The 15266-nt window shown below is 36.0% G+C and overlaps 1 protein-coding gene across 2 annotated transcripts in view; it reads right to left on the minus strand.

Moving 5' to 3' along the window:
• si:ch211-288d18.1 (USP6 N-terminal-like protein) overlaps positions 1–15266 on the minus strand; it is an 87566-nt gene that overhangs the window by 42279 nt on the left and 30021 nt on the right. The window contains exon 1 of one of the 2 annotated variants that reach the window (XM_034053303.3): positions 9351–9436. The exons of the other annotated variant lie outside the window; for it this stretch is intronic. The gene's annotated coding sequence lies outside the window, so the exon portion shown is untranslated. Of the gene's footprint in view, positions 1–9350; positions 9437–15266 lie in introns of those variants that run through there. 2 annotated transcript variants of the gene reach the window in all.

The raw sequence follows: 15266 nt of genomic DNA on the forward strand, positions 1-15266 counted from the left end.
AGATGCCTGCGTTACTCCTTTTTTCAAACGATATAGTTTCCAGCTTTGTTGCAGCATAAATTATTTTTGTTTCGGATGCATAGTTACACAGCGTGCGCTTTTTATAAAACAAAAGAGCTGACTTTACTGCAGAGGTGGCATCCCATATGTACAGACCGGGGTGTTGACAGTGTGTGTTTATATTATTTTTTTTCATTTGGGGTCCATGGGCCAGGTTCATTATAGCTGAAGGTTCGTTATAATGAAGGGCTTTATAGCAAGGGCATACTGTGAATATGCATATATATCTTTGAGCTAAAATATATATATATATATATATATATATATATATATATATATATATATATATATATATATATATATATATATAGTAAACCGGCCGCACCCACTGGGTGCGACGTTGCCCCTTTTAACATACTGACCCAGATATGGATTTTCAAGCACGGTTGCACTATTTTTAATAAACAAATACAAAATAAACAGAAACCAAACAAACGCCTAGCTCCTTTGGAGCACTAACTAAACAGTATGCAGGTCCCTGACTAGTTCACAGGATGGCTAAGCCGTTTACCTGGCATAAACAGACTACATACTTACAACCCCGTACTCACAAGGGTGACTGCCTGGACTGCTTCCTTCTCCACAGCAGTCCTGAGCAGACCAGGTGCAGGGGATAATTAACAATCAAATAATTAACAAATTAATTAAACAAAATGTGCATACGCACATGTTTTATGCAGGGAGGAATTAACCCCCTCCCTGCTGTCTTACAATATTGAAGAAAACAGGAAATTGATAATTTTACAAAATTATAAAAATAAGCACATAAAATAGATAAAAACTATTATATTTGCAAGTCAGATTAAAAAGTCTAAACTGTAAAAGAAAGTCTTAATCTTGATTTAAATATTGGCACAAAAGACCAGCAATAGTTGACCTTAAAATGTGCAGCGGTTTATAGGGGACAAAATCTCTTTTAGGTAATCCGGTGCCAAGCCATTAAGTGCTTTATATGTCAATAGCAAGATTTAATAAGACATATAAACTGAGAGTTTTCTTTAACCTAAAGTACAGTAGTACAAGTTTTTATGTTTAAAAAAAAAAAAAGATCCTAAACATTTTACTGTTTAAATTTATGTAGGCCAAATATAAGTGTTAGCTTTATTGTTTACAAAGTAGTAGGTTTGTGCTATTTGCGCATGACTCTGGCATACTATGCAGAGAGGGCTAAACTCTGAAATGTAGTAAACAAACCAAGGGATTGCATTTAGTATAATTGATCAGGGCTGTGGGACACTATAGCCTGAAATCCCCTGATATAAATCTAAAATATACTGAACATTTTCAGACACAGAAGAGTTTATATCAACAACATAATAGATATTTTCATGGGAAATAAACAGACGGGTTGCCAAAATTAGCAGATATGAAAGGAAGGACAGGCCAAAGGGCCTCCTCTTTTTTTCATAAGAACATTTCCGAACTAGTCAGACTGGACTCTAGACCAATTTGAACATTGTTTTTATGAGTTAAACAGATTTATCTGTAACCATTTACTGGAACTTGGCCATTTGTCTGAAGCTCAGGTTGTCATTTCAAACACTTTCTTGTGGTGTTCTGTGCTTCACACTTCAGTATGAATAACATTTACACAGTAACTTTTTTGTTTTTGGATGACCGTTCACAACTTTTATTTCACTACATGACAATACCATACATGTTACAATCGTCACTTTCATCACTGCTTTGTATTCAATGTTACTGCAGAGTATTTCTGACAAATCAGCAGCCTTTTCAATGTCTCACAGCTGCACTGTTAGAATGGAACCGAAACAATACTGAGGGTGAGACATCACGTCTGTGAGGTGTCGAGTATGCTCTCTGAGTGCGTGTGTCTAATTCAGATCAACCACCGAAAGGTGAAGGGTCAGTTACGTTGCTGAAACCACAGGACTAAAATGAGCAAGCTATGCTAATGATTCTGCTTTTTCACAAGGAGTAAACCCAAAGAGAACCCTAATGCTACTCCCATGCTCTGAATACAATGAATGCACTGCTTAATAAACCAAATATAGACCAAACCTAGTTTTAAGGCCACCCAATAAAAAGATCACCTTACAGTTAAGGCCAATATGTTATAGTCCTAATTTACTATTATTGGCCACTATCAGCAGTCCTTTTAAGACACTTTTAAATGCCTGAAATTTAGAAACGGTGACACTTTTAAACATTAAAGCAGTTCCCTCCAATCCATACCTAACCCCACTACCAGAATCAAAGGGTGATACTGGACTGTACCCTGCCGCTGGATCTTTAGGTAAACCAGTACAAAAAGGATTTTGTTGAAACATGTTTCTACTGCAAGTTTCTTTTTAATACCCTCTTGCCTTTGTGACTATAAATCAAATATGCGAGATCATAAGGGGTAATTATAAAAACACGTGTCATATTTCTATAGCAAACATATAAATAAAGGAACATGTTCAAATAAAACACTGAGATACAAGCTAAAGCTTTTGTTTGCATACCATGCTACAATATTTTATCATTTCTATTGAAAATTCAGCAATGAACTAGTTTACCATCAAAGACAGCAGAATAGGCAAGCAGCTATTACCCTTAGTTTCATCAAAGCCCCATTATACATTGTATTCCTAATTACCTACAAAAAAAGTAACAAAAATGTACACATTTTTACAACCTGGCAAAAAAAAAACAAGCAGGTCTAAGCAGTTCTTTCATATCATCACTCTATTACAATCTTGTGTACTGCTTCTGTCTTTATGATGCAGGTTGTCTGTGAAATTTCTAAACTTGATGTAGACCTAATATAACTATTTTTAGTGTACTAGAAATGTGCCTTTATGGATCAATACATCACCATTAATAAGAGGGAAAGGGCAGAGCTATTTAGATCAATAAATGGTTGTCCTATTAACAGCGTTATGGCAAGAGTTTGTTTGTCCAGACCCTGGAGAAAATTGCAACGAATATAAATAATTAATTCAAAAGAAGAAGTTATTAAATTTGCAAAAAGGCTCCGTGGTATACTGTAGGGCTGCAACAAAGGGTACATTTTGACCTTCGAAGGTTCGGAACACATTACCGAAGGAAGGCTCGAACCTTCCATGGTACTAATTTGCATAATTTACTGGTGACGTCACCATAGCGACTAGTTTAGATTTGATTGAAAATCCTATTTTATAATTAATCCATATAAATGGATTAAAACATTCACACGTAGTTTAAAAATACGTTATATAGAATAGTAATCATGTTTTTATAATTTAAATAAAAACACATTTATTTACACGTAATTGATGCTGCTTGTGATATATACAGTAAGCTTGCATTGCAGCAGCACCAACTGCAGCGGACTTAGGCAAAACAAAGCTTTATTTAACAGTCACCGTTCCAAGCAGGTTGTCAGTCACAGTCACATTTTACTACTACTAAAATATTAATAATAATACTAATAATAATAATATGAATTTATGCTTGTCAAGTGACCCCAGAGATTGGTTATGCCTCCATGACAAGAGTCGCTTGCACAGTTTGTATTCAACTTTTTTTTTTTTTTTTGGTAGTCTGGGCATTTAACAAAAAAATCCCACACAGCAGAGGGGTTGAGAGACATTTTTTCAATACAGTTTATGCTATACAACGCTTTGCTGTCGAGAAGGTGAATGAAGAAATTAAAGTTTGCCTCTGGATAACACGAGCTGGAGGGTGGAGGGGCAGATGATGCTCAGTTTTCAAAATTAAAATTTAGTGTTACTGTACATTTTGTATGTTTCAAACATATTCTACCATAGCACTTCTCTTACGCTGTCTTGTACTCTAGGTATTCAGTACATATTTTACTGAAGCACTACAACCGCTATAGGTACCACCCCAGTGCTTTGGCATACTATACCCTGCTTCATACACGGCAGCGGTGCCATATAGAGTTGCTACGATTTGGCAGTGGATTTTAATATAACTTCTGTTTACGTAATATGCATTATAGAAATCAAAAGATTGAATTTTGCATGCGAGTGACATTCAATGTGTCATTTATAGTACTCACACATTGTCAAAAGGTTCCTGATAACAGAAAAAAAAACAACAACAAAAAAAAACATGCAGTGCGTGAATGTAACTTGACGAGCCTTGGAAGTTTTTAATGAATTCCTGGCTGGTGAACGAACCTTCGAACACAGCCCTGGTATATACTGTGGTATGATGGCTTGGTGGTGACGTCAGACCAGGAAATAGGCAACAAGTACTGAGAGTGAATGCGCTGGTGCACGGATTTATTTCAAATAAAATTATTTAAGCAAACAAAACATCATGGTGGCCAAAACAAACCAGGATACACAAACAAACAAGTGACGCACTGGTGTTAAACCAGCACGGGTAGCAATTGTTTAGATTTATACAGTTTACTGTCTCGCTCTATCATTCCACCTCTGAACACCCCAACCTCGTTCAGTGAAAGCTGTGGGTTTTTATATATGTGACCGTTTCCAGATTAGTAATAAATTAATCAAGCTGGAGACGGTCACATTCTGCACGGGTTTAGCATGATGGGGAATTTTAACCCCATCCATGCTGAAAACTAACAATAACAAACCATTGTGTAAAACACAAAACAGTACATTTACATAATAATAATAATATTAATATTATTATTATTATTATTATTATTATTATTATTATTATTATTATTATTTATTTCTTAGCAGATGCCCTTATCCAGGGCGACTTAGTCATAAATAAAAATACATTTCAAGAATCACAGTACAAGTAATAATACAATTAAGAGCAAGATAAATACAATGACTTTGGTAATAATAATAATAATAATAATAATAATAATAATAATAATAATAATAATAATAATAATAATTACAAAACAATACAAAATAGACGAACTACACACAGGGGTGGGGTGTACCCCGTCACATATACTCATTACTAATAAGCTCTCCAGCTGCTTTATGTTGAGGCTTTCACGCTTTTCTAAATTCCTCTTTCTGCTTGTCACTGGAGGAGGTACAGAGTAGGGACACCAGTGATTGTGATAAAGAAAATAAGAATATGTGTTGTTATAAAAGAAAAGAGAATCTTAAAGAACGTTCTTGTGCTCTGTGTTCACTTCCATTAACACTAGAACCGCCATGGCAGTCATTTTGACGGTTTTCACTTTTAAAATTTAAAATTACTCTGCGTGTAAGATCCGCGGTTGTCTGCTCTTCACTTTTCCTAAATACATGTATTAAATACCCTGATGGCGTTTGAAAGGCAGGATCGCAAAAATTAAAAGTTATAAATCACCTAGAACCGCCAGAGCAGTCATTTTGACTGCCTTTTACAATACGTTTTTATTTTAAATATAACCTACAATATTATATTTTTATACAAGCCTGTTGTTATCTCTACTGGACCTGGCAGCCATCAATTCCTTTGTTTTGTACAAGGAATGCACAGGGGAAAATATCAGTACGAGAGATTTCTTCAGAAGCTAGCCACAGCGCTTTGGCAGAAACATTTCAATCAGAAAACTGCAAAGCAGCAGGTTGCTTCAGCTCAGCCTGGATTCTGTGTTGCATCGAGTGACACACGCAAGAGAAAACATGTTACTTTCATTTTAAATTAAAAACTACTTTAGTTTTTACAGTTTTGTATGTACAGATACCTGTTTACACCTGTTTACACACTAGTTTCTTTTGAAATGTTTATTTTATTAGTTTTTCATTTTTTAAAGTAGTGCTTTATATGTGGCAAGTTAGAAAATAAACCCTTTTATGTTTAATTGTTCATTTAAATACGGTGTTTCGGCTGTGCAGATGTTTGATATGACGTGCTTGAATAAAACCTTTGAGTTGTATCCGATAGTTTGTTTTTCATTTTAATACTGATGTTGTTTAAAATGTAACGGTCATAATGACTGCTGGCGGCGGTTTTAGGTACGAGTACAACCATGGTGGTTCTAGTGTTAAAGTACATATTGCTGTCTGTAGTGCTGCAGTTCCCTCATTGAACACAATAAGAATGCCATGTTAATGTAGCGTGAGAGTGGGGTGAAATGTGCAGGAGACTAGCATGAAGATGACGGCAGAGTGAATGAGAAAGCGTGGTGGCAGCGTGAGCTAGCGGGAATGATGCTACATTCCTAGCCAGACTATGTAATCTACCAAAACCATGTAGAGTACTGCACCAGTACTATGGATATTCATTTTCCCTGTTATCAAAAAAAAAAAAATGTATCACAAAAATATGGATTATCACAAATCAATAATTCTACAACCATCACATTTAGAAAACATGGCATTTGGAAAGATAATGGATTATGAATATAGTCAAAGGTTTAGAGTACAAAATCAAATGTATTCAATTCACATTACCCAAAGGATATTTCCAACGAAAGCAGACTAACCCCAGCACGTAAAAGACAGAGCTGCAGAAATAGTTTGAAGGAACCACACTCTAACTCAAAAAGGTAACAGATTTCCAGGAAATAAATGAGAACCTAAAGAGCTAAAATGGTTAGGTTGTAAATGGATATGATTTAAGGCAAACAAAATGTACTACCCTAGTCATGAAAAGACAAAAATAGAAATATCTAAAACATAAATGCCATACATTCAATTGATTGCAAATTGAATGATTAGTTTCTGAAATAATTCATGTTTTAAAAATTGTACTCTCACTTACAGTCCCTTACATTCGCAGTATATTGATTTGCATTCCCAATAAAGTTGACTGTGTTTTTGTAAGTGTTACTGTTACTTTAAACCTCCCTCTCCTCTCATGTGAAACAGAAACATTAGACCCCAGGGAACAGTCTGCCTGGAAGATTTAACATTGGCCAAGCTGGAGCTGCACCCAGTGGTTAGCTTCCCTGATACAGCTGTTCTGCACGTCCTGAAATAGATTCAACTTGGTAGAACTTTGAGAGACACATGATAATCTACACTAAATAAATCTCCCATCTCCAGCACTTCATTTGAAATACAGTATGAAATCGTTTCTTTATTAAAAAGCCAGTGCTAAGTTTATAAACAACACAAGCAACTTCAATACTGCCAGCCCAGACTTTAATGCCATGTTCAAGAACCGGACTCAAGACCACCTCAGGGGGTAGTCTCGAGTCCAGTTCTAAATTAGATCGCATCAGGTAGTGCAGTTTGTCAGAAGTGTAGACGCTGTAATACTGAACTACATTTTTTGTGTATCCTCCAACATCCCAAAATGCTTTCTGATAGGTTTCGCGAAATACTCAGCGCAGGCGCCTGAAGGATGTACACTCAGTGTATACTCCGCACTGGGTAGTTATTCTTAAATCTGTCAGGACATCTCTGTTAAACTGGTGGGGAAAACAACAAAAGCACAACGTTAAATTAGGTGACTAAAAAAAAAAAAAATTAAAATCGGGGATGAACAATTTACATCATTTGTCAGCTCTGTTTGAAATAAAATTAAGGGGACCACAATTAGGCTCAGGCCAGATATAAAGATAAAAGCAATGATTTTTTGCAATGAACAGCTTTTGCTGGGTTTAATTATGAAACAGAATCAGCTGAATTTGTTTAAAAGGGACATCACCTGATTAAAAATAAAACCTGAAAACTTCAAGCCTTACTTGTGATTGTGTGTTCATATTTTCTTTTTCCAAAATACGGTAATTATTTTATTTCTTTTTAGCAATATGGACCTCTGATAATATGGGGCATAACACATTATTTTTAAATTAAATATAACATGGTGGGACACTATCGTAGTAATTTCCACTATTCATTGCGCTCCTAGGAACTGTAACCGAACTACAGTAATAGTGTGTGTACGCATGAAGACTGACTAAACATTTTAGTCAGAAATAAAAAAACCGCGTGCTGTGACGGATAATCAAGTATATTGTAACATTGAAGGGATGGGCTTTGTATCAGAAAACTGGTGGACTTGAAGGACTTGGTGAAATAATTGAGTTGGTAATCTGTCTCCTTCACAGTTTAATAACTCTCGGTCCAGGTGGGGCACCACCACTATAAAGACTTTAATCAGTCGATAGCAAGTCACAATCACGTATGTGTGTAGTGCTGCACAAAAGTGTGGGTTATGTAGCACAGGTGATTTAAAATGTGTATTTGTATTTAGGCACGTGCAGCTTAAAGTGGGTATTTGTATGGGGGCACGGGAGGTGCACAATTAGTTCACATGCAGCCTGTGCCGAGATTCAATTGAATGAGAGATTAGCAATCATGTTGCACGCACACAGGGTTGGTGTGTTCAGAGGCAGAAAGAGTCGGGAGGTAAAGAGAAAGTGAAACTAAAAGAGAAAACAATTGCTACAGGTGCTAGCTTTAGTCTAGGACTATACTTGTTTTGTTCCATGTCTCTTTGTTTTGGCCACTGTGCCGTTTTGTCTTTGTTCTACCTTTTTATTTATTAATAAAACACGCAAGCCGCGCTTTCATACCCTGTAGTACTGTCTGTGTGCTATTTCTTCCAGGTCTGACGTCACCACCAGCCAGCCTGGTCAAAGTAACCTTAACTTATCTCAGTCCATTTAGGTTTTTAGGGGTAATGGGTTTTCATCTTATTATTATTTATTACACTGTAACCCTAATAAAAAGCTTTGTTTTAGATCACCCACATTTCTTTACACAGTATGGAAATGACAAAGAGAAGTAATCACCACTCATATTTTACTTCTTGCACAACAGTTAAGCAAAACGATGCTGCATTTCCACTTGAATATAAAGTGTGTAATTTATAAGGCAGTTCATCTTTAAACTGAAATGCAAACAAACATGCTTGTAAATGCCTGCTCCATAGCTAGAGGGAGATTGCACTTGCTAGACAAAATATCAAACATGTCTTCACAATAATATACTTTTAAACATCCTAAGGATATACTGTACAGTTCTACTACAGAACATTATGATGTAGGACTGGGACAAATATTGGATATTCAAACAAATATTATTTGGAATGTACTCGGTAGCAAAGATTACCATGTTTGTATTCAATCATATAAAATAATGTACACCTGTTTGTAAAGATGCAATACATAAATGTCTAAAATAAATAACACACATTCTACTGTGCAGAAGAGTGTTTCTCTCCTTTCTTTAATAGATCATTTGAAGGGGTAGCAGGTTTACTTTACTCCTGTAATATGGTACAAATTATAGTTTCATTTTTCAGCTAATTCAAAGTGAAATAATATTTATTTGACAAAATATTCAAACATCAATAGCCCATGTTTGCCCATGTTTTTTAGTTTTTTTTTTTAGCAAGAAACAAGTAATTGACACTCCTCAAGAGGACTTACCCTTAGGTAACCCACTCTGACCTGGACATACCTGGTTCATTGTTTTGTGATGTGTTCTCCTGTAGCTGTGTGGTCTCGCTGTCTTGTACCTCACTGAAGCTCAACAGAAAGGGCTGCCCCTATTTTACACGTTCCTCAGCTGCTCCAAGCCCATATTTACCCTAATGGACTGGTGCATCTTTAATGAAGCTTCAGGGAGATTAATTACTGAAACACAAGCAGGAATGGAACTGTGCCTGTAAGATTATACGGCTTTTCATGTAACAAACTGAATCCTATTTAAAGAATACAGACAGACAGAAGAAAGCTGATCCATTTAACAGACTGGTCTTAGTTTATCTACAGCTAAATCTATTTCAATAGCTAAATGAATGAAAAAAAATATGTGGCAATGTATGGACATCTATTAAGTGCTCTTAAGCTGCATCCACACTGGACAGAGCGACACGAGCAAAGTCGCGGAATGTCAATCCACACCAGACCCAACATGGAAATGATCCAAAAGACTAGAAATAAATACATAACCCACCCATGCATTCCTACTGGACATACTAGAGATGGGCGGTCCCATTACAAAACAGGGCTTGTTTGGTTACCACCCTGATCTCCGGCAACTCCATTGTAAAATAAAAGTTTAGACTTGTAAAATCTATAGATCAGAGTTATTAAACATCCCTATATATCCAACAGTTTTATTGTTATCATTATTAGTAGTAGTAATTGTTGTAGTCATAGTATTTATTTTTTTTTTTTCGTGGTACCAGTAGTAGTAGCAGTCTGATCTGAAGCCCGGTACATCTCCAGTTGTCAGAAGACAATAGTAGTATAGTTGAACTGATATTTTCAACAAAATGATTTTATTTTTACACATATATATATATATATAACTTACTGCAATCTCAATTGTGTTTCTTTACAAATTCCTTCTTTGATCCTTTTTGTTTATTAACTTTAAGTATTTTAAAGTGCAACTTTATTATTATTATTATTATTATTATTATTATTATTATTATTATTATTATTATTATTATTATTATTATTATTAATCCATCCATTATCTGTAACCGCTTAATCCTATAGTGGGTCACGGTGAGCTGTAGCCTAACCCGGCTGACACAGGGCGCAAGGCGGGACTACACCCTGGACAGGACTCCAGTCCATCGCAGGGCAACTAAGAGAGACATATCCACCTAGGCAGCATGTCTTTGGACTGTGGGAGGAAACCGGAATACCCTGAGAAAAACCACGCGGGGAGAACATGCAAACTCCACACAGACAGACCCCTGAGGCCGGAATCGAACCCATTGATTATTATTATTATTATTATTATTATTATTATTATTATTAAAATCTGTGTTATTATCACCACTTACCTTGTATTATTTACTTTTATTTAGTGTTTCCTTTTAAAACAATCTGGTGAACTTGACAGAAAATGCTTTTTAAATATGGCTCATAATCTTCATGTATGTATGAGCTTGGTAATGTTGGGATGTGTCACATAGAATACAAACGTGTTGCTGGCTTTGTTTTAAAACGTATAGAACAGTAGGACCATGATTATATTTGTGTTTGTTTGGTGAATCTCCACAAAACTTCGCTTTATGCGTATGTAAATAACTTCTTCCTGTCACAGATGTGTGCCACAGAACAATTTAGTGAACAAAATGTTATTTATGATAAAAAAAAAAAAAAAAAAAAAAAGCCATCGCTTAAAATTAGGTCACATGTTCAAGTTGTGTGAATGCAGGACCTTTTTTGTGTCTTTTTTAAAAGTCAGCAAAAGTGCACAATTTTCATTGAAATGCTGGATATGTAGACTACATGTATGCTCCAGTTTATTTTTGCTTATTAATAAACCTATTTATATGCAATGTCTCTGTGCTGCTAAATGCACCACCTGCAAGCCACCGAGGCATTGTCTTTCTTCTGGATGTCTTTGTACTGTTCAATTTACAATCATGTAATAATGGATACTGCTGCACCTAATAATAATAATAATAATAATAATAATAATAATAATACTAATAATAATAATAATAATAATAACCTTTATTTTGATATAGCGCCTTTTATAGTGGACCACCATCACAAAGCGCATTACAGAGGTAGGCTGTGAATTGTGCATTATATGCAGAGTCACTTACAATAGGACATTGATTTAACATCTCATCCACAGGATGGAGCACAAGGAGGTTAAGTGACTTGCTCAGGGTCACATAGCGAGTCAGTCAGTGGCAGAGGTGGGATTTGAACCGGTGACCTTCTGGTTACAAGCCCTGGACTTTAACCACTGGACCACACTGCCTCTATGACTTAATAACTTGTTTTGAGACGTGTGTTGGATGTGTTTCAAGGGTGTCAACTTTGCTTCTGATTGGTTGGTTTCATTCCAGTCGCGCAACGATAAAAAAAATAGAAACTAGAAATAGAAACTTTTCGCTGCAAGTGTGGATACTCCCATTTGACTGCAGTGACTTCTAAATGATTCGCTCATGTCGCTCGCGTCCAGTGTGGATGCAGCTTTAATGATGTCCTGGGACATACTGTATATCAAGAAGATACTGCTTTTATGTGTGACATTCTTTATCACTTCGACTATTTAAATTAAATTGCTGAAATGGTATAGTGCTGTGTGTGTGGATTTTGTTTTCCATAAGTCAAATGGCCAGCTGTCTGCTAGTATCTTAGGCAAAACTGCTACAATTCAACTAGCATTATCTAAAAATAGATAGGAGTAGCTTATCAGAAAATGTGATGCATGAGTAACACATAGGTAATGAATTTGGGAGGCAGCATAGTTGACTACAACACTTGGGGGGAAAAAAAAGGAGAGAATAACAGGATGTGCAAGTTGGACGTGTTACTACTGCAGCAGTAGAATATAAATGTCTACTAGCTATTTTAAGGCTCAGGAAGTAATACATATAACAATTGTTTAAAAAGGTACAGTAATCCGTTGCATATCTGACAGTGCTGGGACCAGAGTAAGGGCGGATGAATGAATCCTGTTTTAAAATACCATTAAACACAGCTGTAACAATTACTATATTCACACAATTATTGTTTTGAGATTGAGCTTTTATTAGAGAGCTCCCCTAAATCCCTTGTTTAGAAAGATACAGGGTATAAATGCTTGTGACAGGGTAGCCGTCTGCCACGTGGATGTGTGCATTCGCTGCTGAGTGACAGGCAGGAGATCGAGACAGAGGTTGAAGTTGATACGCCCTGCAGGCGACCAGGATTTATTTACATATCAACACACTGAGCAGCTTTGGTAGGATCTACAATATATGAACTAATCTTCTCTGTTCAATAATAAACTAACATTACTGAAGAGGTTGATCATGGTGGATAAACGGCTAGGGCGGATATGTGACGGGCGGATACGCGACGGATTAACACCTTATTCAATAGGTCATTTCTCGTGGTATGATTTATTTTAAAATTGTATTTTATTTATTTTAACTGCAATATGCTACAGATTATATTTTTATATTGTTTAATTTTGAAATAATATTCCAACATGAAAAACCCATGTTCGTCATAGCAACAATAATATTACTAAAACCACTAGGGTTGCATCACCTAGAAAATGATAAAACATACCTTAGAGACCATCAGTAAAACATAATCTGAACATTCTATCGGACCTTTAGAAACTTGGATGACATTTATAAGATTCCCTAAGACATGACTGTCTAATAAATAAAAAGGTTACCAGTAGCCTCTTGACAAACCAAAGGGCAATTTACAGTGCACACATTGTTGCTTTTTGAAGAGTGATGCCAGTTATCATGCTTTTCAGACGAGTCAGAGTGGGTTAGTTTCCTGTACAAATACACAAACCATGCTGCACGATCTGCTCTTTTGAAAAAGGCAGGGTTTTAACTAACGAACAATGGAACAAGCCAAAACAGTCAGTGTAATGCATTTACACTAGAACAGCTCAGAAAAAAATGGTAAAGCATATGAATTGGAGTAAACCCTGTTTGATTAATCAAAGCTGACAGTTCTGATCACAGCAATGTGACATGAAGCTGCAGAACCCGCACACCCTCCTGAGGGTTTTTATTTGCTTTGATTGCATAACCCATTGGTTACATATGGAAGCAATCTTATTTTTAATTCAGAGTACTCCAAGGCTGTTCATTAAAGCTAAAATATACATCTGTAAATTAAAATGAATAAATAAAAGAATACTCTTTATGTAGTATTACTGTAGTTATTTCAAGAATATGGATGGTGGAAAGATTATAGCCCCTGAAAGACCTGAGTGGGTTGTTTACGGCTATTTTCATGAGTAAAATAACTTTTGTTCTACAGAGCTTTCCAAAAACATTCAAATAATTGTACTCTAAAGCTGTAAAGATCACCCTCTCATGTTTGACCGACAAACCCTTCCCCTGCGCTTTAACTTTGGCGTGATATGGTGTTGACACCTCAGTTTGAAGGTCAAAGATGACCACAGGCTCATCTCATGTCCTTGGGGTGATGGGTTTTTGCAATATTTGTTTAATGTTGTTCAAGGGTGCCTTTTTAGCCAAAACAAGGTGAACTCAGGAACTGATGCTCTCGAAGGAAAAACAAAACAAGAATTTGGCAGATTCTAAATACAATTAACATGTACGCCCTTTTGTGTATTTTGACCTGTGTTGATTTTACATGGAATGACTGTTTAAGTTTACTATGGGGGCATCTTATCCGACAAGGAAACATTTCAGAAGTTTACTATGCACTTCCAAGGTGGATCTTATCTTAGGTCCTGAGTGCATAAGGCATGTACTTGCCTCTCAACTAAAGAGCTTGCTCATTAGTTTAATAGGAAGAAGTTTGTCTTTGAACTATGAGGCTACTGCTTTGTGTCCAGTTCTTGCCTTTCCATCGAATTCAAACGGCTGAGATGCCATTACAGCACACACAAGGAAAAGAATAAATATAAACTTCCTTAGTTATTACTTAACAGTAGGGGTGTGTACCTTTAGCTTGACGATGATATGATATGTACCTCGATACATGGGCTGCGATACGGTACGTATCACAACACAACTAATAAAGCACAAAAAGTTGCTTATCAGTATAATCTATTAATGCTAACTGCAAAAACGTGTGATCCTGAATAATTACAATGTTAATGAAACATTGATTATTCAACCTCATTAACTGTTCCTGAAACAAGTGTAAATAACCAAGGATAGAGCAAACATACTACTCATTCTTTAAGAAAGAAATAGCTCTGTACCAAACAATATATTCATATTAACAATAAGGCATCAAAACAAATACGAGGCATTACCTTTTTCTGTGCCTACAGCCCTGAAATTTCCAACATATGTTTATAATAAGTAACCTTCTAAAATATATTTTTTAAAAAAATTAATTGTGTGGGACACAATACTCCTTGTTTAAAACCCATTTCTTTATGCAATATGACATTGTGGTCTGCTTTGCAAATGGCAAGAACACCTACAGCCCAGCTCTGGTCCTAGAGGGCCATAGCCTAGCAGGTTTTATAGGTCTGTGTAAATCAGTGCAGTCTACATCGATACTGTACTCTTCTCAAGTGCACGGAAAGATTAGTTGTATTTATTTCCAGTGTACTTTTCTGTTCGGCATATCTTGCAAATGCTTCCACACTTTGGATTTAAGCTTAGTTGGAGCATTTTGTACAGGTTTATGTTTAGGTTTGGGTCTATTCTTCTTCGGTCTGCTGTTCTTTTGCGTCCGCCATCGCGTCTGCTATGAGGAACGCATTGTAATGATGTAAACAATAGTTGACCCTTGAAGTAAAGTAAATAAATGATCACGCGTAGTCCCACGCCGCTTTATTTTTCACTAAACGATGTTGCATTATCACTGTGTTTACTTAATGATTTGCAGTGCATTTGTATCGGTATGAATGATTCCTTATCGATTGAACCAAACTTAGAGAGTCTGGAGCGATATA

Source organism: Acipenser ruthenus, chromosome 27 (assembly GCF_902713425.1).
Source record: "Acipenser ruthenus chromosome 27, fAciRut3.2 maternal haplotype, whole genome shotgun sequence".
NCBI classification, from domain to species: Eukaryota; Metazoa; Chordata; class Actinopteri; order Acipenseriformes; family Acipenseridae; genus Acipenser; species Acipenser ruthenus.